General features: G+C 44.3%; 1 protein-coding gene across 3 annotated transcripts in view; it reads left to right on the top strand.

The window, feature by feature from the left end:
• The window catches only part of St8sia6 (ST8 alpha-N-acetyl-neuraminide alpha-2,8-sialyltransferase 6), a 182,351-nt gene that overhangs the window by 68,216 nt on the left and 91,178 nt on the right, over positions 1 to 22,957 (top strand).

The raw sequence follows: 22,957 nt of genomic DNA, 5'->3' as shown, positions 1-22,957 counted from the left end.
ATCTCTGGGGGGGAATACTGTCAGCCTAAGTGAAGTGATTTCATTAAGGTGTGTAATACTTGAATGTATAATGTACCTTTAGGTAAATACAAAATAATTTGATTCCTTGGGACTTTATTAAACACTGGGGTTTTATGTTTCCCCCTCTTTTACCCTCTCCTTCTATATTGGCCAGCTTCCTTTTTCCCCGATTAAACAGTCCCCCAATGCTTTTCCCATTTCCTCTAAGTTACAAAACAAAACAAAACAAAACAAAACTGTAGAGACTAGTAACCCGTTAGTGTTAACCTCCCTCGCTTCTGTTAAGTTTTGAACATTCTGAAACTCCACATATCAATCGAAACATTTGGTTGAAATGTAACTGTAGATTAATAATGATAAAGAATCTTCAGAGACAAGCGTCAGTATTACTCTGACTTAAGATGGGCTGCCACTAGAATGCTATTTCAAACAAAAATGACATATTTTAAACTGGTTGGTGTTCACATAAATTTTCCAATATTATAGTAGATCACTACTGCATGCACATGGCTCTTATATATTTTAACCATAGACTAGTTTCTTAGAAAAAGCTGAATCCTGAAAAAATGGTGATTATATAACATTTTGACTATTACATAAGACTTTCTCCATTTGTCTTTTTTATTCTTAGTCTCTTTCTGGAGGGCTGGTTTGTTTTTAATTTTAAAGTGATTTTTCTTATTTTTTTGTTTTATGTTCATTGTTGTTTTGCCCACATGTGTGTCTAGGTGAGGGTGTGGCATCCCTTGAAACAATTGTAAGCTGCCAGGTGCATGCTGGGAATTGAACCTGGGTCCCCTGGAAAAGCAACTATTGCTCTTAACCAATGTGCTCTGTCCAACCCCCAAAATAAGTATTTTTAAGGATCCTGATGTGGTATGGCCAGCTATATGAACGTCCATTTTTATAAGTACTTATGGGCAACTGTGAGACATTGCATCATATTAAAATTTTATATAATCTGCTATGGAAACAATTAAAATCGGAATACAGCTGCTGTTTAGAGATCATCTTAAAAGTGGAACTTTCAGATAAGATTTATTTATTTATTTTATAAATGTGTTTTATTGGGTATGACAGAGTCTTTCAAGCGAAATTAATTAAATGAATTAACACATTTGAAAGTGAGATTTCCAGATGGTGGAGAGAGGATAATCTCTTTAACGAATAATTGTGGTTCATTTGGATCGCTCCATGTAGTGAGATAAATGTCTACCAGTTCCTTGCCTTTGTACTAGAATAGCACAGACGTGGTCATCTATAAAGAAGAGATACTTCACTAGGCTGGGAAGTCCAAGGACTTCCTGCTGTGTTAGCTCATGGAGGAAAGGAGAAAGGCAAGCAAGCACATGTGGAAATAAAGGAAGAGGGGTGGCCTTGCTTTTGTCACATCTATTCTCATGGTAACTAATCTTCTCCTGAACATAGACAGAGATCTGTCCATGAGGACCTTGCACTCTTGACCCAGTCACCTCTTAGTGAGCCTCATCTCCCAACACTTTTGCATTGAGGTTTTAGTTCCTAATGCAAAAATGTGAGCAAAACATTCAAACCAAAGCAGTAAATCTAGACCTTTAAAAACACACACACACGCACACGTACACACACATATGTGTGTATCCAGTTGAGAAATTGTTCAGTAGATAAAGCTTTTAGTGCTACATGTGTGAGGGCCTCAGTTCAGATACCTAGAACCCATACAAAGATGGATGCCCCTAATCACACACTTCCTGTGGTGAGACAGGAAGGCAGACAGTAGTACTCAATGTCGTGGGGCTAACGAGCCTGGTGCATATAGCATTAAAGAACTATAAACGCATGCTTACGTTTATAATTGTGTTCTTTTTCAAATAGTGTGTGTGTGTGTGTGTGTGTGTGTGTGTGTGTGTACTGTGTTTTCATACGTGAATGCAGATATACACATGCCACAACATTTGATATTTGATGGGTAGAAATCAGGGGAGAGCCTTAGGTATCAGTCCTTGCTTTCTACCTTGTTTGAGACAGAGTCTCTTTGATGTTCAATGCTATACTATTGGATAAGCTAGAATATTTACATACAACATTAAAAGTATAAGAGAAAAGGCATTTAGTTTATCAAAATTAAATAATCTGTGGCTCAACATATACCAATAGAAGAAAGCCATGTATTGGTAAAAAAAAACATGCAAATTTTTAATCTGAGAACTGACATGTGAACACAACAACTCAGCCTAAAAATCGGCTGAACAGACGGAAATGGTGGCACACACCTATAAATCCTAGCCCTAGGGAGATGGAGACAGGAAGAGACGTTCAACCTGAACTGTAGAGTGAGACCCTGCCTCAAAAACACCCATGTGCTATGGATATATCTCAGTGGAATGTACTTGTGAAGACCTGGATTTCAACCCCAACACTGGAAAGAGACCGACAGTTTAAGTGAGATTTTACCGAGGAACACACACACACACACACACACACACACACACACACACACACAGATACACACACACACAAAGGTGTGCACAAATGCATGAACACACACATATACACACATGCATATCCATGTACACACATGCAGCCACACGCATGCACGCATGAACACACACATGAATGCACATAAACACGCACATACACTGTGGCTAATACGGTTGTGTAAAAATATTTACCATCACTATTCACCAGGGAAATGTCAATCAAAGCTGTAATGAAACCCAATTTCCTAGAATGTTGTTTAGCATCCCCCTAGAACTTGACGTTCCTTCCCTGGCTGAGGTTCTGACCCTGAACTCGGGAATGCTGTGATAGTATCATGAAAGGTTTATTACTTGGGCAGGAAGGGGAGCAAATGGGGGGGTGATGGCCAGTTCTGGACAGACAAAGTAGTCAGAGCCCCGTAGTTTTATATCTTCTTTGGGAGACTACAGGGAACCCTAAGAACTGTAACCAAGGTTTTATATTTGAGAAATTATTACAGAAGTGACTAAAAAAAAATCAATCCTCTTTTGTGGAATGTTTTCTTACGTCTTATTACTTGAAAATCAATGGGTATTGTCTCCAAATCCTATAGCGATCCCGATCTGAATGCCCTCTGTGGAGTTGATGCAGAAATAGAATCTCATTTAAGAGTGTTGACACTGGGAAGGTTCTGTTCTGGAAAGATTTAAGTCCATGTTTCATGGTCAAAGATGTACACCTGTGTCCTCACACTTTGCAGGAGAGCTGCCCCAGCACCCTCTAAATCCCGGCAAAATGAGTCTCAGCAGAACACATGGGGACATCTTTGTTCCACATGCCATTCCACCTGCACTGACATACTAGGGGGTAAGGGAGGAACATGTGTTGTTAAGAGGTTGCAAGGATGACAGGCATGGGTTGAACATGAGCTTAGAGGTTGCACACCTGAAATCAGATACCAGGAAAGGTCCAAGTGCAGCCAATTTGGCAAAGGTTGGAAATATTTTTAAAAAGTTAAATTTTCATATGACTCAGTCTCAGGTGTCTACCGAAGATAAGTAAAAATATATGCTATTACATGACAGGCTTACTTGTGAGCACAGATAGATAAATTATTTCTAACAGTCAAATAATGGAAACAATGGAAACAAATGTGGTATATCTATTCATGGCATACTAGTCAGCAATGAAAAGGGTCAGAAGATTGACACATACTGTAATCGTACAAATGGATTGACTTTATATATCTCATTCTAGAGTAAGGAGCCACACATAAAATATCATCCAAGATTAAAAAGCAGATCAGCTCTTGCTTGATGCTCAAGAGTAGAGTCGATGTTGAGTGCAGATAAGTTTAAGGCTCCTATTTGGGAAGATAGGGTTATTATAAAACCAGGCAGTGCTGTTACTTTCACTATAAAAGTCACTGGACATTATTAATTATGCAATTATACTTCCTATACACTGGAGAACTTAGAGAACTTATACAACACATCATATTGGAATAATTGTGAGCAGGCAAGCGTTGTGTTATTTCATGTGCCTACATGGCTAGGCTTAAATATCAGCTGAAACATCTAAGCAAAGGTTATGCCGTTGGGCTATGAAGAAGATTTAAGTATTTTTAAAGAGGTCTAAATTAAAGGCTAAGGTTCACCAGGTAATGTACACAGTCGTGTGGAGTGAGATACAGTTGATACGTCTTCTCTACTGTCTTAGCTAGGGTTTCTGTTGCCACACTGAAACACTGTGACCAAAAAGCAAATTGGGCAGTAAAGGATTTACTGGGCTTACACTTCTGTATCACAGTGTATTACAGAAGGAAGCCAGGACAGGAACTCACACGGGGCAGGAACCTAGAGGCAGGTGCTGATGCAGAGGCCATGGAGGGGTGCTGCTTACTGGCTCGCTCCTTACTGGCTTGCTGAGCCTGCTTTCTTATAGAACCCAGGACCATCATCCCCCCCAGGGATGATGTCACCCACAGTGAACTGGGCCCTACTCTACTGATCACTAATTAACAAAATGCTCTGCAGGCTTGCCTACAGCGTGATCTAATGGAGGCATCTTCTCAGATTTAGGATGACTATAGTTTGTGTCAAGTGGCCATAAATCTAGCCAGCACACCTACCACTTCTTTTATATTTCCTCCCAAGTTTTTAGGCCATTTACGTCAGGATTAAATTGCTGCCCATAAGATGGACATTAGTCGATCTGATGTGAGGGCTCACGGTGCACAGGGTGTTGTAACAAGCTCAGTGGAATCGGGGAGTGTTAGCTGTCACTGAGCTCTTATTACTATGTGCTGGGCTTCTGTAGCTTTATGTATATGGGACCGTCCTATCTTCCCAGCAAGGAGATTATGTAAGACTACCAAAATGCTCACTTTACAGCAAGAAAAATAAAGACATGTTCTAGTAACCTGGCCTGGTCACACAGATGAGCAGGGTACTGATGCCAGAGGCGGTGCTCCTGTTCTTGAACTTCAGATTGGAGAAATAACACTTGAATTGTTTGAATTGTTTGACATGCAGAGTGATTTCCCAAGGCACCTCTGGCATCGTGAGGTGGTTAGTGATCAGGAATGACAGGCTTTCAGGAACGGAGAGAGGGTTTTGGGGAGATGTAGGGGTCAGGACTCTTGGTCTGGGTGCCGTACCATTATCCTGTTGCTGACTGATCAGCCTATGATCTTTGAATCCTTTCTAACTGTGAAGTCAGACTTAATGAATCACTTGGGAGATAGCAACAGAGAATGCAGAACAGCCCATGGGGGTTGGGGGAAAGGGGCATTTTAGAGGCTTGTCTGTATCTCCTGCATGCAACCTGGGGCAGCCTAAAGTGAAAGACACTTGGAGGCTCAACAGAGGAGTCCTTGCTGAACCTGGGAGGTGAGAGATACCTTGCCCGACTTGTGGTTGTCTCAGAAAAGCTTTTTTACAAACCCTTAAGGTCAGGCGTGTGTCTCGGTGTCCACTTCAGGTTGCCTTCTTCTGCTTTGAAAGAATCATTAAACACACTCTGAGACTCCATTGTTTCACTAAGGACCAGCTTTGTGTGTGACTGCTTTGTCCTTTTAGCCAGACCCAAGGAACAGGCATGTCCACCTCATTTCCTGTGATTTTCATTAAAAGTCAGTCCCCTAAGGAAAGAATGATTTGTGACCCAGCAATTCTATTCCGACTCCAAGGGGTGATTTTCCTTTTTCTTTTGGAAATGTTCTTCCCAGCAGAGCACTGACTCCAGCACACAGTCAAAGGTTATTAATGACTTCATTCATCCCTTCAGCAGATATTTATGCTGCTAGAGACACGGGCTGTTATCTCTGTGCCTGGACTTCAGGAGAGTGGCTATGCAGGTGGGACCTAATTCAATTTGGGGGAAAACATCCCTCTCGCCTTAGGGAGGTGATTGCCGGGTTCACTCCGCTGCATCCTTAGCAGAGCACATCAATCACTTAATCTCTAGGGAATCTTATGAGGCCATGACATGGTCAGCTGGAGTGGCAGAGCCTGTCACCTACCTCTGAAAGAGTGCCCCACCCTGCTCAGGAAGGGCCCCCACCCCTGTGTGGGAAACAAGCAGTGAGCACCCAGAGCAAGTACTGTCCTGGGAATATGTCCAAGTGTCAGAACCGTAAAATTCCACACACAGACCAGAGGAAACTCAATGCTCATGCATAAAGTCTGGGCATAAAGATGCATTTGAGAATGAAGCCCTTTCAGGGTGCCCAGTGGTGTGACTTGAATCCGCATAGACTCCTAGTTTGAATGCTGGTTTCCCACTCTATGGTGCTCTCCAGGGATCCTATAGGTGGTGGAGCCCGAATGGCAGAAGCAGATCCCTAGAGGTTGACCTTAAAGGTTATATTTCTGGCCCTGCTTCGTGTCTTGCTGATCCGTTTCCTGGCCAGATGGGATGGGAACAGCCTCCTCCATAGGTTCCCACTGCCATTGGCTGGCCCATTCCGCCTCACCTTCCCTATCTCGATGAACTAAGTCCCTCAGAAGTTTCAAGCCAAACAAGTCTTTCCTCCCTCGATTAGCCTCTATCAGGTCAAGGCTGCACAAGAGTAACTAATAGAGCTTGAGTCTAGGATGCTCACTGATGGCGCCGAGATGGGACAGCAAATAATAATTAGCAAGCCAGGGGGTGATCCTTGTGAACTAATCCAGGCATTCTGTCACAGGCTGTGGAAACCCAGTCAAGGGCTTTCGAAAGGTGTGGTGAGATGGGGTTCCGATTTGGAGAGGTGATTTATCTTGTGGGAAGCAGGGGTGTTTCCCACTGTGATAGTCACCTTAGTTATTAAATCTTGGGAGAAACACAGGCCTGAGTCCAGGTGTGTGTCAGGCTCCCGTCCTGTGACGTGGGTACGTGGTTGAGTGGGTGCCCTCGCTCTGAGGACCTGGCTCTGCATGTTTGGGATCCGTTGTGTCATCTTATGAGCATCCTCCTAATTAGAAATGAGACCGAAAAGGGACGGAACCCAAGGTTGAGAGAACACTCAGGACACTGTCATAGACAGAAATTAGGGCAGGGCTGAGTTATTGCTCATGACCTGAGGTTGGGGGTGTGGCTTTAAGCAGACACATAAAGGGGTTTCAGTCTTGATGTGTTGTTGATGGGACAGAATTAGGGAAGAAACGGGGAGTGCAGTCAAGTTTGGGGATATGCAACTACCGACTGTATCGGCTGTAACTAAGCATTGCGGATTGCTGAGTCGGAACTCCTTATTCCTGTTCTGGAGGCTGCAACCTAAACTTAAGGTCTGCTGCAGCCTTTCTCTGTGGCTTGTGAATGGCTGTCTGCTCCCTGCCTCCTCACATTGTCTTCCCTCTGTGTTTGTCCCCGATCTCCTTCCTATGGTGACTCCAGTGATGTTAGCACAGGGTTGCCCTAATGATCTTATTTTAACTCAGTTACATAGTTAAGGCTTCTGCACTGACTATGGTTATACGCTAAAGGAATGGGGACACAATGCCAGCACGTGTACTTTTAGCCCGTGACACACACATTAAACAGTATTGGCGAGTTTTTGGAAGTCACCTGTTCTAAGGAGAGGGATGTTGGGCTTGCCTCTACTTCCCATGAGTGAAATTGATCTGTTATTTATATAGTAGTAGAAGCTAAATTTTAGGCAAGAATTTCTCTTTTTTTTCCAAATAGGTTCTTAGAATTATATTTATGTACAGTTGGCTTTGAACTCACTGTGTAGCTCAAAGCAGCCTTGAACTCGTGGTGATCCTTCAGGGTCAGCCTTCTGAGTGCTGAGTTTTACAGGCATTTATCATCATGTCTGACAAAGTATATTTCCAATTACCGTTCTGGGTGTGGGGGGATGTTGGTGTTGACTCAGGATCTGAGGCACGCTAGGCAAGGGCTCTGGTATTGAGCTGGACTGGTTGCTTCAGGCAGGAATTTCAGAGAGAGAGAGAGAGAGCAAGAGTCCCTTGACCTAAGTAAGTCATGTCCCTAACATGGCCAGGGAATTCACATTATGCACAAGGTGAACTGTGTGGGAAGAGAGAAGCCTGATGTGTGTGGACTTAAGTGCAGCGTATCCTGGGAGGCCGTAGCCAAAGGCTTAGAGTTCTGGACAGTATGTAGAAATGTCTCTGTATCTAAGTATGTATGTGTGGAGGAAGAGAGGAGGGGGTCATTTGAGGCAGAAGAAATAAGCATGCTTAGGACAGGATGTTGGAGGACGAACCTAGATTTTTCTCTCTGTTTTCAGCCTCCATAGCTACAATGGAGGCTCATGCCCAAGACCAACATGTCAGTGTGGTTTATTCTTGGTGAGAAGAAAGGTGGAAGGCGGGAGGGAGGGAGGAAAAGAGAGAAAGATTGATAACTGACTGACTGACTGATTGGATGTCTTTTCTTGTCAGAACGCTAGCTTCAATTGCTCAGAACCCCACCTTTATGACTCCATTTCATGCTGAACCTTCCTAAAGTCCCTGCCATATTGGAATGGGAGCATTAAACCTTTAGCCTGTGAATTTTGAGGGACACAAGACAATCATGACACTGGCCTCTGGTAATGTCTTTGCTCTCATAGTTTATTGAGCTGCTATAACAACGGTCTTTGGATGATTATAATTGGTGGAACTTTCTTACTTGTCCTAGAAGCTGCACAGGCTGAGATCAAGCTCTGGCAAGAATCTTTTCTCATGGGAGATACCTTCTTACTTTAGCCCTTCTTGACAGGAGGGCTGGACAAGCTGCTTCTAGTCTCTTTTGTAAGAGTTCTGTATCAGCTCTGCTTTGCTGTGGCCTATTACCTGACAGACACAGGTTACGGAAGAAAGATTTATGCTGGCATATGGTTTCAGTGTGTCTCAGTTCATCATGGTGGGTCAGGTGACTATGTTGGCTGAGAAGCGTGTGGCAGAGGCTTCTCACATGGTGGTAGACTAGGGAATAGATTGGAACTAGAACAAAGGTAGGACCCAAACACTGATGCTCCACTCCTAGCAACTCTGCTCTCCTCTGAGAGCACCACTGCTGGCCAAGAAACAAGCATTTAGACCAGGAGGTTGTGGCTTACATTTCAGCTTCGAAGATGAATAAGCACTAATCCAATCTTGAGGATTCAGCTCACCTCCTGGAGAAGAACTGAACCTTCCTTCCGTTGCATTGGTGATCGACTTTGACCTGTGAATTTGGAGTGAGGACACAGTTCACACCATAGCACCTCCATAACTATAGGGCCTTATGAAACTGACCTACACTTGCATGGCCACTGTGCCTCCATCTCTTGTGGTAGGCAGGAAATCCCCAAAGCCTCGCATAGAGGAGAGTTCCCAACAGTGAAAGCATCTGCTTGTTCCTCAAAGCAAATGTTGCTTCCCTCTGTCCAGCCTCTGTGGTGTGTGGTGTAAAAATTACCACCCCCCCCCATGGGCTGGGAAGGTGGATCAGTAAAGTAAAGGCCTTTGTCACCAAGCCTAATGAAGTTATCTGAGCTCAATTCCTCCTGGAACCAACAGATAGAGGGAATGGAGAGAACCAACTCTCATGACTTGTCCTCTGTCCTTTGACTTCGATATGTGCACTCTCTCTCTCTCTCTCTCTCTCTCTCTCTCTCTCTCTCTCTCACACACACACACACACACACACACACACACACACTTGCACACACACATGTACACACACACTTAATATTTTCAAAACTTACCCTTCATAATGCTGAGTATGGTGTCACAAGCTTATAATCCTGGCACTTGGGAGACTTGAGGCAGGAGGATGAAAGGTCAAAGACTAGCCCCAGATACATAACAGATTTCAGTATTAGCCTTGGCCATATCAGCTCTTATGTAAAACTAAACTAAACTTGACCTAATTATATTTTATATTAATAATATTTAAAATTTAGGATATATAGAAAATTTAAATCTTTAATTACATGGTTTAGGTCATATTACTTTATGTTCACATTTGATTGTTTTTGTTCGTTGCTGTAGTTTTGTTTTGCTGAGTAATTTACTAAATAGTTAGAAAGCCAGAAAGGGTGATGATTTTTTTTTCCTAGAAAACCCCCCAAAATCTGTGACTTGGACTAATGCTTGCTGGTGGTATAGAGTCAGGTTTCCCCTGCATTGCCACCATGAAAGGACAGTCAGCCACATGTGCACTCAGAGACCACACACTGTGATTCTCCCTCTTTGGAACTTTGTCCAGCCAGTTTCCCATTAATTCTGTGTTCCTCTGCATTGCTGTGAGTGTAAACATGGCTCGCCGCCGCCGAACCGAGCACTGACCGCGCTGTCTTTGTTCCCTTTTCTCCAGCTTAACTTTCGTTTGCTTGGTTTTATGAATACATGGCATAGATTTTATTCTACCCTTTCCAAAAGAGCTGTAAAAAAAAAAATCCCACCCAGCGCAGTCATTCACCCAGATAACCTATCGGTTCAATTGCTTTCTTTTTTCTGGAAAACATCACCTTCAAGAGCCCATGTGCTGCCCTGCCCAGATCAGGACAGCCTGTACTTGCTTTAGTTTCCATGTGGTGGTTGGATTTGGATTTTAGTCGTCTTAAATTCCGTTAGGCTGATCAAGATCTAAGGTACCTGGATTTTGGCCTTGTCTGTCCTGTCCTCTCCTCTCCTCTCCTCTCCTCTCCTCTCCTCTCCTCTCCTCTCCTCTCCTCTCCTCTCCTCTCCTCTCCTCTCCTCTCCTCTCCTCTCCTCTCCTGTCCCATCTTGTCCCCTTCCCTCCCCTCCCTTATCCCCTCCTTTCTTTTTCTTTCTTGTATGTTACCTATTTCTAACAGACATTCCCCTTAGATATTCTTAGAAAAAAAATATAATGTCAATAAACTCCTCAGGCCTTTGCTCATCTAAAGGCTTCGTCCCACCTTCCCTCTCGATGAGAGGCCAGTCCGAGATCGGCAAGTGGGAGTCACACTCGCTTGGGTACTGAAGAAGCTGATCGGAAGTCCTCTGACTTCTTGTGCTGCTCTTGAGTCTCTGGAACCATTCAGTCTGCTCATTACGTCACAAGCTCATTCCTTTATTTACCCAACAGATAGCCAGACCTGGGGTTCCTACCTTTTCCGTGTAGCCACACCCCTTTCAGGCATGAGCAAGAACAGAGTAGATAGACAGGTCTTGCTTCACAGCATTCAGTTAATCATGTGATCATATCCCCCCCCTCCAGGACATTCCAGGCCTTCCTTGGGGTCTGAGCCTATTAGCATTCTGTGCTCAGTGGGAGAAGGGTTTGAAGAATTTACCATCTATACATAGATTTTTTTTTACATGATTACCCCAAACCCTCCTCCGTGTTTCCTTGTTAATTTAGCACCTAAGGCCAAAATGACTTTTTTTTTTCTTTTTTCTTTTTTTCAGACCTGGGGACCTAACCCAGGGCCTTGCGCTTGCCAGGCAAGCGCTCTACCACTGAGCTAAATCCCCAACCCCACAAAATGACTTTTATATTGGATGATATCAATTCTAGTCTTCAATTATTACAGAATACATCTAGGATGATACTTGATGCTCCGCTTAAAACTGTCTTCCTAATCTTGTACACGCCACTTAAAGCAAAGGGTTGTAACTATAAAGGATCAACATAGGATTTTGAAATAAAAACCAAACATGGAAATGGACTAAACTATTCATTCTCTTCTTCCAGGGTTTCTACCCTGTAGCCTGAATCAGCATTTACTCTGAGACTTAGATCAGAGAAGGAAGTGTTGGAAAAAGTACCGATGCAGGTGGATTTCTGTCACCCTTACCAAGAGGCTGGACTCTGAGGGAGGAGTTCATTGACCAGCATCCAGCAGTAGCATCACAGTATTCTAAGTAATGAGTTCTCAGAAGATTCTTTATGAACCCTAGGTCTGGAGGAACCCAAAATATAACTTGCTAGTTGTACTGGATAGTTTTGTGTGTCAACTTGACACAAGCTGAAGTTATCACAGAAAAGGAGCCTCAGTTGAGGAAATGCCTCCATGAGACCCAGCTGTAAGGCATTTTCTCAACTAGTGATGAAGGGGGAAGGACCCAGCCCATTGTGGGTGGTGCCGTCCCTGGGCTGGTGGTCTTGGGTTCTATAAGAAAGCAAACTGAGCAAGGCAGGGGTAGCAAGCCAATAAGTAACATCCCTCCATGGCCTCTGCATCAGCTCCTGCTTCCTGACCTGCTTGAGTTCCAGTCCTGACTTCCTTTGGTGATGAACAGCAATGTGGAAGTGTAAGCTGAATAAACCCTTTCCTCCCCAACTTGCTTCTTGGCCATGATGTTTGTGCACGAATAGAAACCTTGACTAAGATACTGGTCTTTGGCTTTCAATTTTTGACTACAAGTTCCTTGAGATCAGTAAAGAAGACAGATAATGGTGGGCAAATATGACTGAAATATATTATTGCATATTATGAAAATGTCAGAGTGAAGCCCATTTAGTATAATTAATATGCACTAACAAAAATATTACAGTAAAAAAAATCACTAAATTAGAAAGAACAAAGATCAAAAAAGGCCAGAGAAATTAGGGTGTGACCTGTCCCCAGTCTTCCTCACATATCCATTGGCTGGGGTCATAAAGCAGGCTCCAAAAATTGCTCTGACGAGTGTTTTTGCCATCTCCGAGTTCATGATAGGTGGCCGCAGTGACTGGCTCTATTTTTCCTGCTGGCGTGTTTTTAGCAAACCTCTTGACAATGGAACTGCATCTTGACTGTGTGTAGTGCCCCGAGACTTAGACTCAGAGTCGTGAATTCATATCAGATCAGCAAGCTCAGAAGCCTTTCTGATGGTTGTCCTTGATTCAGAGCCCACACCCATCTAGTGCTTATTCTTAACATAATCAAAAGTCTTTTAAAATATGAACTCCGGTCCATCGCTCTCCTTCAGAGAGTTCCTGACACACTCACAGCAAAAGCCAAAGTCCATTTTAAAGCCTGAATCATTACAAAATCTGGCCTAGCTGCCTCTCTGATCTTATTCCTTTAGTTCCCCCTATGTGCTTGCATGGTTTCTCCATAAAGAACTTGAGGGTATTTCTTGACCATCGTGTGTCTTGTCTCTGACCATGTTCTCTGCCTTGACTACTGTTTCCTACCCTTCACTCACAATACTCGTCCAGCTTGCATCTGCTTCAAGTTCAGGCTTGGAAGACTCTGCACCTCACCTCCTCTTTACCCCAGCAGGGACCCAGGCCTCACTCTCCCCTCCTTGGCTTTCAGCATCTCACCGTTCACCTTGAAACATGAAACAGACTTCATATCAGTTGTTATCTGCTCCCACCCACTAGGCAGGATGTTCTACATGGGCATGGCATTTTGTCTGTTTCCTTTACGGCTCTGCCTCAAATGATACCTGAGGCCCAGAAGAAACAAGTCAACATTTGTGTGTCAGGCACCTTTACACACAGAGAGAAAGTGAGCCGTGGAGGAGGCCGGTGTGAGACTTAGGACTTGAACCCAGGACACCTTCCAAGGCCATTTCTAAGAGCATAGTAAGATCAGCCCTGGCTTTCTAAATTCTTTCCTTGTTTGTGAAGCAGGTTCCTCCTTGAGTTTTCTAAGTTAACCCTTTATTCATATAGTCTTTGCAGCCTATGTAGTTCACAATCCAAATAAATCTATATTTCATGCACACCCATCCCCACCTCTTAAAATGAAACTTCTTTTATTTGCTGAAATGACTGCTTTCAAAACAGTTTATCACTATTCTGGTCACACGCTGAAGTGACATGCTTAAAATGTCTTCAAAATAACACTGTGAAGAAATCCTTTCTATACAAAGCTAACAAGTGAGGTGGAAAACCCATGCCCTGCCTCTTGTTTCTCAGCTCTCTACCTGCACCTGACCACTCAGATTCTTTCTAATTTTGTTGTCCTGGCAAAGTGACATTCATAGCTGAAGTTGACCCAGGATGCTATCCGGCCTTGTGGTATTAAGAGCCCTTAAGCAGGGTGGCAGGTGAGGGAAGACCCTTCGGGTTTCTCATTCTGCATTTAGAGATGCACAGGCTATGTCAACTTGGTTCAGGTTGATCACTACTGCATGAAATCTTAGTTGAAATGAAGTGTTCCAGGCTGAGCACGTCGCTCAATGGTAGAACACTTGCCCCAGGCTTAATTCCCCAAGAACGTGTTTGGGAAAAGCCATCGAATTGTGGAGAGTGCCACAGAGAAATATTTGCAAAGCGTTTGCTTAGCCATTTTACAGCCAAGGCCCAGAGAACCCACTTGTTTAACAGTTCCCTGCATGGCTCAGTCCAGGCTTCCTTTAACAGCTCGTAGTTTTATGGCCCTTTGCAGGGTTTAAGACACAGCCAACACATGCATTTATTACCATGGAAAATGGGGATGTTTAGACCTTCCTAACTGCTGTAGCATCAACGTACATGGCACCAGGGTCCCCAAGTTGTTGATTTTAAACAAACTACATCACTCAGTCCTACCCATACCACTCAGCCTACATGTTCTCCCTTCCCACCAAAGTGCCAGACCCCGGCTGTCCTGTCCTGTCCTGTCCTGTCTACTCTTACACCTTTCCCTACTCCTTTGCTGATTCTCCCTATCAATCATTTTATGCACCAGGCAATGATTGTCTACTTTTATTGGTGTGAAGATGCCGTTTTACGCGTTCTTGTCCTGGAAGGTTCCTGGATTCCTTGGGACTTTATGTTGAAGAAACCAAATGGACCAGAAATCTATCCTAGCAGTCCACGTGGGGGTCTGGCAGGATGTCTACTGGCAGGAGATATGTGCTGGAAGCAGCACTGCCAGCAGGGGTCTACTTGCTGTGAACTTGGAGTTGGTTAGCCCTGACCACAGGATGAGGGCTATAGCTCTCATTAGTCTCAGGGACCTCATAGCAGCACCAACCAAGTTCCTTCTTATCATGCTTTCAGGAGCAATGCCATCCATGATTGCTTGTTCCTTTTGAACAATGAGTGGTGGGACACATAACAGGTGATGTTTATGGCTCTCTCTAAGCAAGTAGTTCTGAGCTAGCCTAGGCTAGCCCAGCAGCTGCCGTGTTAGTATCCCATGATCCTTGTTCTCTACTGGACCATATTCAGGTGAGCTTCTCATCTTTCCATCAGCCAGGTGTGTCTGCCCTCTGTATAGTCCATATTATAGCAGAGAGGAAAAAAGGAGAGGTGGGGGAGGGCATTTTCCTAGTAAGCCTGTGATGGTTAACTTTGGTTGTCTGTCTATTGGTGAGGGACTTAGAATCACCCAGAAGATACACCTCCAGGTGTGTATATGAGAACATTTCAGGAGAGGTCGAACTGAGGTGAGAAGTCCCATCCTGAGTGTGGACTGCACCATGCCATGATTGGTTGAGGTCCTGGGTTGAGCGAATACGAGAATGTGAGCTGAGCACTCACCTCTCTGCTTCCTGACTGAAGTCATGTGACCAGCTGCCTTGGTCCGTCTTGCTGCCCTGCCGTCTGCCATGATGGACCATACCTTTAAACCACTAGCCAAAGGAAACCTCCAAGAATCCAAAGATAAAGCGCTAATTTAGGCTGTGCTTCTGTTTATGAGCAAATGGATTTTCTTGAAGCCTCCACTGAGACCCAGGGACTTCCTACTACAAAGAGAAAAATAACTAATAATGAGGCTTGGCTTTACATCCTCAAAGAAATTCTAACCCTAAGGTTTCTGTCTAAATTCTTTTGCCATCCACCCAGTCTGGCTACAGGACAGCTTAGACAGAGAAGAAATCAAGCTTTTGGAGCTTTTGTTCTAGAGGAAGACAAAGGAAAGGGGTCCGTGGGTGATTTGTGGGTTCTAGATCCCAGTTCTGCCACAAGTGGGAGTCTCTGCTCACACTGACCTAGTATATCATTAAGGTCACTTAATAGTCCAGCTCCATTTAAAAAAATAGAGATACATGAAAGTGGTGGTTAACTACAGCACCACATACGTGATGCTAAATAAATTCCTAAACCATAACATGTGAGGAAGAGAGAAGTTCGAAAGCACAGGGGTGTACATAGAACTGTTGGGGCGATGGGCAGTGTGTTGCATTCTTAAGATGAAAAACTGGCAGTGGGGCTTTAAGGACAATAGATGGACTCCAAGCTATGGACTAATGTGCAAACAGAGCTGAGTGGTGCATGCTAGATAGAAGGCAAAAGCAGCAAGCCTCTGTGATCTCTAGACACTCCTCTGTTAGGAGTATGAATACACCATCGCAACAGGAAATGGGATGGTGGTGCAGTCTAGGCCACAACAACCACAGAGTCTGTTTATGTTCAACCGAAGTTCATTCCTCAATTCTCACAAGCTGACTTCCGCTCTCAACCGCCACCTGGCCCATCTTTGCAGAGGTTTTAAGCCCACAGTCAATCATGCTTGTTCTATCACTTGCTTTCTCAAATTTAGCATCGTTTCTTCCAGAACTAGTTTTTTCCTTGGGTTCCCGCTATGTCAAGTTGGGCCACCCTTTATCTGCCCTGCCCTTTATTGGTATCGTCCTGACTCCCTCTCTACTGATGTGGATAGAGTCTGGTGTTGGCCTCTGGACCTTTACTCTATTTCCCGTTCATCTTGCATGACCTCTTTTCCCTCTGTCCCACTGGTTCTGTAGATCCAGCTTAATTTTCTTTCCCTTTAGAAAACCTTCTGGTTTTCTTCCTTCTAACTCTGCCCATTTATGTTTCTCTGTAGAGTTTGTGGCCACGTGTTATAATAGAATCTGACGCGTCTCCCACAGACTCATGCCTTGAATTCTTGACCTCCAGCGTGTGGCCTTATTTTGAATGCTTGGCACCTTTAGGGAGTAGGGTTTAATTGATGTAAGACAGCAGCTAGAGGCAGGACTTCGAGGATGATGCTACTTGTGGTTCAGGCTGCAGCCTCTGCTTCCTGCTCCATCAAAGTGTGTGGATGCTGCCCATACATTCTGGCCCCCGTGAATTCTACCATGACTCCCCCGCCCCCAACTATGATAAACCAAATCCCTCTGAAAACATGAGCTAAAATAATCCTTCCTCCTTTCAGTTGTTAAGGTATTTTGTGTTGAGAAATTTAAGGACTACATCACAGTAAAAGAAAGAGAGTCTTCATTTCTCTACTGTTGAGCATCCTGAGCTTTAAACAACAGCAGGGATGGTGTACCTGTTTTATGGCTCCAGCATTTACTGAGTGTCATCTAATGAATAAAAGTCAATGTTTGTGAAATCAGTGCATGAATGGAGGTGTTAGAGTTTACAATGTGTATAATTCTACAAGGAGACACAATCATCACATGACTAAGAAGGAGGACCAAGTCCAGGGTGGGCAGGACCAAGGATGCTGCAGCGAGACAGACCCGGATAGACATTTAATGCATATTAATTTATTATCCCAGCAACCCATAAGATACATGCTATAATATTGATGTTATGGTATTGAAAGAAATGGATAGGGAAAGAAATTTAGCCACTCAGCTGGCAAGTGAGATGTGCTAATAGAGATAATACTAAAAGTTAATAGGGCTTCAAAAGAAGCCAAAACAATGTCTGGAAACATTGAAGATCAGCAAAATGATCTCAGTCCATTTTTTTTTCTACCCAAGTGAAAGGGTTCCAGCATGCTCCTTTTGATTTGAATTCAGAAGCAAAGAGACAGAGCAGACTCAGCCCCCCCACCCCTTTTTTTTATGAGCAACTGGTTTTCCATGAAACTTAGATGCTGGGCCACTTTCAACAGACTCCTGCATCAGTCCTTTAGGGTAAAGGATAAGAGTACAAGCTATGCCCCAAGTCAGCAAAAAGAGCTTGCTTTCTGGGAACAAGGGGGACTCTGACTCCAGTTCCCCTTTAGAAGTTCCTGTTCCCATGTTTCTGGAGGAGAACAGCCATGTCCACGAGGATCTTGGCTGAACTCACTGACTGTCAAGTTTGATTATAATTATGTGTTACCTAGCAACAAGGGACTATCCTGAAAGATGCATTCTTGAGCAGTTTTGTCACTGTATTGACAACACAGAGAGTATTTGCACAGTTTGCAGGTTCTAAGTTTGTCACCTGGCCTGGGTTCACCACGCAGTCAAGTAACATGGTAAACACAGATGCCTGGATGCTGTCATCACATAACACGGCAAGATGTTGCATCATGACATTGTAGAAGTTAAACATTCTAAAATACTCTAAAGGATAGCATAGTGTACTCTCGGGAGACAGCTCAGAGGGTAAACTGCCTGCTATGTATTAATGAGGGCCTGAGTTCAGATCCACGGCACCCAAAGTGAAATCCAGGTAGAGTAGCAGCACATCTGTAACCCTGTTGCAGGGGGTGGTGACAAGCAGATCTCTGTAATTCACTGACCAGTCAAATTAGCTGAAATTGCTATTCCAGGTTTAGCAAGAGAGAAAAATAATAAGGTGGAAATTCACAGAGAGGAGATACTTGACATTGACTGCTGGCCTCCACAAATGCACACATGATTGAGTACAACTGCAATTAAGCGTGCGCACGTGCGCACGCGTGCACACACACACACACACACACACACACACACACACAGCATAATAAGTAACTAAATTAGTTTTAGCTAATCTGACATAAATTAGAGTCCCCTGGGAAGAGGGAGCCTCAAATGAAGAATTGCCTCCATCAGACTGGCTTGTGAACACGTGAGTGGCTCATTTCTCCATTAATGATCGATAGGAGGGTCCTACCCACCGTGGGAGGGCCCCTTATGGGCAGGTAGTCCTGAGTTACGTAATAAATCAATTTAAGCAGGTCATGGAAAGCAAGCCACTAAGTAGCATGTCTCTTAGGTCTCTGCTTCAGTTCCTGCTTTAAGTTCCTGTCATAGCTTCTCTCAATGATGGACTATAATTTGTAAACCAAGTGCACTCTCTTCCTAAGTTGCTTCGGGTCAGTGTCTTATCATCGTAACAGAAAGCAAATGGGGGCAATAGTTGTAATATAGTCTTTTATTCTCAAAGATTACTCCTAGAACATAGCTGTACGTGTACTGCTCTTGCATGGTCATGAGTGGGATTGGTTTGTTTACACAAACAGCATTGCATGCAACTACAGGGGCACATCTTCACTAGGCAGTGAGTCCCAGCTCCAGTATAATCTCATGGGATCACTGTTGTCTACGTGATCTGCCCTTGACTGGGGCATTAACTATATCACTGACCTTGATGGGTAAAAAGACAGTCTCGTTTAATAGAAGACAACACAGACAAAGATGCTGAGCTTTCTGCTGTGGCTTTCCCTTATGCTTTGATGGCCTGTCCCCGATGAGAGAAGCCTACTGTGGCATCATTCTAACCATCAAATCTCTACAACTCAGTACAGTCTGCCTTGGAAGACTTCCGATTGCAGAGTCTTAGCATGGGACCAGGTAGCTTCAGGCCTGGCAGCATCAGTGTCAACTCTCAGACTTCCAAGAGCCCTGATCTGAGGCTCGTGTGCTCTAAAGGATTTGGTACACACCCCCCTCAGACTCATCTCACTGCTGAATACTAGATGTAAGAGGTAGACTGGTGTTATGCTTCATTCCAACGTTGACATGAAATACTTATTTTCTTTCTCCTCTTTTCACCTACAGAGCTTTATTTAACTAAGAAAAGGATCTCTATATGTGGATTAATAAATTTTGTGAGGGAAGATTGTGAGGGAAAAAGAGTTTGGGCTTAGTGGACTACCACTCTTTCACGTGGTGGCAGCGAGGGCTCTGCTTGTATCCCATCGGGCATCAATGTAACTATAATGCTGCAGACAAACGTTCTCTTGACAGCCTCAGAATCTCTCTATTTGAGGACCGAGTTGTGAGAAAAAAGAATGGAGACAATCCCCAACCCATGATTGACACAAGAGCTGGCTTTTAAAAGTCCCAGCTTGTCTACTCCTCAGATACCTGAGGTAGGTTACGACCTCTGCCAGGATTCTCTGGAGGGCTTTGCTCCAGCAACTCAGCAAGCCACAGTAGTGACTCACTGGACAGAGCACATCTTAGTCCCTGCTTCTCCTTCCAGATCTGTAGTAGTTGCTTCCTGTTTATCCCACTGGAGAGAAAGGGAACCCGCCTCAGGATTTCCGAGAAGTCAATGCAATAATCAGCCTTCAATACAGGTGATCGATGCTAATGAACCTCATAGTCACAGCTCATGGGAGGGAAACACCTCAGATCACACAGGGTCATGTGGACACCATGCTTAGGATCAGAGTGAGAAGGGGTATTGGGGGAGGGGAGGCTTTGTAATGTCCAGGAGTGAGTGTGGAATTTCCCCAGTGTGTTCAGGAAGATGTGGTTGTTCTGATTGAGTCAGTTCGTAACCTTGCAGGAAACTAAAGATGGCTTCTCAGGTTCTTCAGGAAAATGGACCTTGTTCTTGTGATAGGAAGAGGACATTGGATAGGGGAGCCTCATTCATGGAACTGGGGAGGATGAGGGACGTTGGATAGGAAGCATCTCTTGTGGAGCAGAGGAAACACAGGGGGTTGTAGTCAGGTCACCAAACTCCTTATCTCACTCCAGGTATCAAGAGATGCATAGTACTGGGCCTCTGTGTTAGACTTTATGCAAGTTATCACCCACACTCCTTTCCATATCCCATGGGATCCTCTCCCAGACACCCTCCTCCCAATTTAGTCTTTGCTGCCTGTTCTGTTTTCAAATTAAGATGACTCTAGGTGTGAACGCTATTCTTGGTTGCCAACTTGACTACATCTGGAATGAACTAAAATCCAAAAGCGGACTGTCCACAAGGAAGGGCGTTTTACTTAACCTGAAGTAGGAAGATCTACTTCTAACCTGGATCTTTCTTGAGTCAGGAAGGTACATATCTGTAATCCGGGTCCATCTCGAATCTGGGCCACACTTCCTGCTGGAAGACTATATAAGGACTTGGAAGGAGGACAGCTTGCTCTTTGCCTGCTTGTTCCTGCCTTACTAGCAAGTCCATTTAGCATTAGAGCCTGCTTCTCTGGAGATTTCAGCTTCTATTGAAAACCAGCTGATATAATCTGGCCACTATTGGCCACAAGACTGCAGCCTGTAAGCCGTACATGTATACATATATATGGATATTGGATTTATTAAATATGGGAATAATATGCCTAATATCTAGTAAATATATCTAATAAGTCCCCCATGTATTACTCTAGAGATCTCTGGCTAATAGAAGCATATTCTACCACCAGAGATATGTGTGTGGGGGGTGGAGGTGAGCACTGATAGACAGCAATGCTGAGGATAGCTCATGTGATTTCTCTCTGAGAGAAAAAAAAAGGAGAATGAGTAGCAGTTCACAAATATAAGCCGCCAGTAAACATTTAATAAGGGAGATAATGCAATAAGTATGAATGACTGGACTGAGAGGAAAATTCATGTTAAACCTGTCAGCGTCCGTTATAATATGAATCTGATTTTTTCTTGTATGATTGACACCAAGGGGAAGATGTTTCAATGAATGCATTAATAGATGGCAGGGGCTGACCCCAGCACCAAATTGGATACATTCAGGATTGAAGTTTGATATCAGCCACAATGACAATCATGCTCACACAGGGCTCTGTGAGGCCCGGGGTGGGGGGTGGGGGTGGGTCATCTGACAAAGCTCATTGTAAAGCACCTCTCTTGCAAGCTTGAGGATCCAAATCCAGTCGTCAGAATTCACAGAAACGCTGGGAGTGGTCTCAGTGCTGGAGGTGCAGTGACAGTCCTGGGGTCACTTACCAGCCATCCCCATTCACTGGTGGGTTTCAGACCAGTAAGAGACCTTGTCACAGAAGTGCATGGATTTCTCAGCATGAAACTTAGGTTTACCCTTTGCCCTCCACATGCACACACCTGTGTGTACATACACACTCCAGTGTACACTCATACACCTGTGTGTGCATACACACTCTGGTGCACCCTCATACGCCATACACACTCCGGTGTACACTCATATGCCTGTGTGTGCATACACACTCTGGTGCACACTCATACGCCATACACACTCCGGTGTACACTCATACACCTGTGTGTGCATACACACTCTGGTGCACACTCATACATCTGTGTGTGCATACACACTCCAGTGCACACTCATATGCCTGTGTGTGCATACACACTCCGGTGCACACTCATACGCCTGTGTGTGCATACACACTCCGGTGTACACTCATACACCTGTGTGTGCATACACATTCTGGTGCACACTCATACACGTGTGTGTGTGCATGCACACTCTGGTGCACACTCATACATGTGTGTGTGCATACACACTCCGGTGCACACTCATACGCCTGTGTGTGCATACACACTCTGGTGCACACTCATACACGTGTGTGTGCATGCACACTCTGGTGCACACTCATACACGTGTGTGTGCATGCACACTCCGGTGCACACTCATACACGTGTGTGTGCATACACACTCCGGTGTACACTCATACACCTGTGTGTGCATACACACTCTGGTGCACACTCATACACATATGTGTGCATGCACACTCTGGTGCACACTCATACACGTGTGTGTGCATACATACTCCGGTGCACACTCATACGCCTGTGTGTGCATACACACTCCGGTACACACTCATACGCCTGTGTGTGCATACACACTCCGGTACACACTCATACACCTGTTTAAAAATAATGCAAAAAGCCAGAACCTGTAATGACGCTGTAGAGGACCCTTTACCTTGTTAAGGCTAAGAAATCAGCATAGAGCAGAAGGTGGGGATAGTGGGGGAAAATGTTGATTCAAAGCAAAAAGTATGAGCCTAACCACATGTAGCTGGACAGAAGAAGTCAGTGGAAATTGGTTATATTTCTGCTGTGGAGTGACTGGGTGTTTCAGCACCACATTACTTCAGGTAATTACTATTCAGCCAATAGTAGAATATGCATAGTATTGTTCTTGTGATGGTTTCAGAGAGAGAGGGAGGGAGGGAGGGAGGGAAGGAGAGAGAGAGGGAGGGAGAGAGGGAGGGAGGGAGGGAGGGGAAAAGAGAGTGAGATCCCCTAAAGATCATTACTTATGTACTTCAGGACCCACTGAGGATGTCTGAACGCATCAAAACAAGTGATCTATT

The sequence above is a fragment of the Rattus norvegicus genome, chromosome 17 (genome assembly GCF_021556685.1).
Source record: "Rattus norvegicus strain SHRSP/BbbUtx chromosome 17, alternate assembly SHRSP_T2T, whole genome shotgun sequence".
Taxonomy (NCBI): domain Eukaryota; kingdom Metazoa; phylum Chordata; class Mammalia; order Rodentia; family Muridae; genus Rattus; species Rattus norvegicus.
Note: the sequence above shows the minus strand (reverse complement) of the source record. Positions and strands in the feature narration are given on the sequence as shown.